A 712-nucleotide genomic window follows, 5' to 3' on the forward strand; every position below is an offset into this window, starting at 1 on the left:
TCGCAAACATTTTTCAGTTCGCGAACTTTCGCATTTTTCGTTCGGAAAAGTAGTCGGAACACGAATCGTGACGTGGATTCGTGTCAGGGCAGTCATAAATTTACCACGCTGTACTGCCTACGTCGTGTCAACATCATGCATGTGCGAATTCTGTTTGCTAATCCTTCTCATAACGCGAATTCCGTCACTGAGTTCGACTTTCTTTGGAGAGCGAACGCGAACGCGAATTTCGTCTTGCTAATCCTCCGTATTACTAGGTCAGGTGAGTGCGGATTCAGAGTACCGGAACATGCACCGACGTCACCACGTAGACCAGGCGTCAGTCGATCATGAACAGACTGAACGTCTGAACAGTGAAGCTGGGCCATGGCATGGGCGCTCCCGAGTCCTGTATGATCATGGTGATGTCGTGTGTAGATCTACGCGTACACGTACAGTCAGTAGATCTAGCATCTACTCTTGATGTGTGTTTTGTGCATGGCATGGATTGGTCACTGCGTCTGTGGCAGTGCAGTAATGGTAATGCACCACTCTGGCACTTGTCTGTGGCATGGCAGGCCACAGCCACATACTGTCTGTACTGCAGTAGATCTGCACACAATGCCACAGCGATAGGGGATACTCCGACATATCGATACTGCATGCAGAAGTGGACCATGCATGGTGCACGGATAGCGATATCTACACTGCACTGTATACAACTCGAACGAGT

This window comes from Sycon ciliatum, chromosome 12, assembly GCF_964019385.1.
Source record: "Sycon ciliatum chromosome 12, ocSycCili1.1, whole genome shotgun sequence".
NCBI lineage: Eukaryota > Metazoa > Porifera > Calcarea > Leucosolenida > Sycettidae > Sycon > Sycon ciliatum.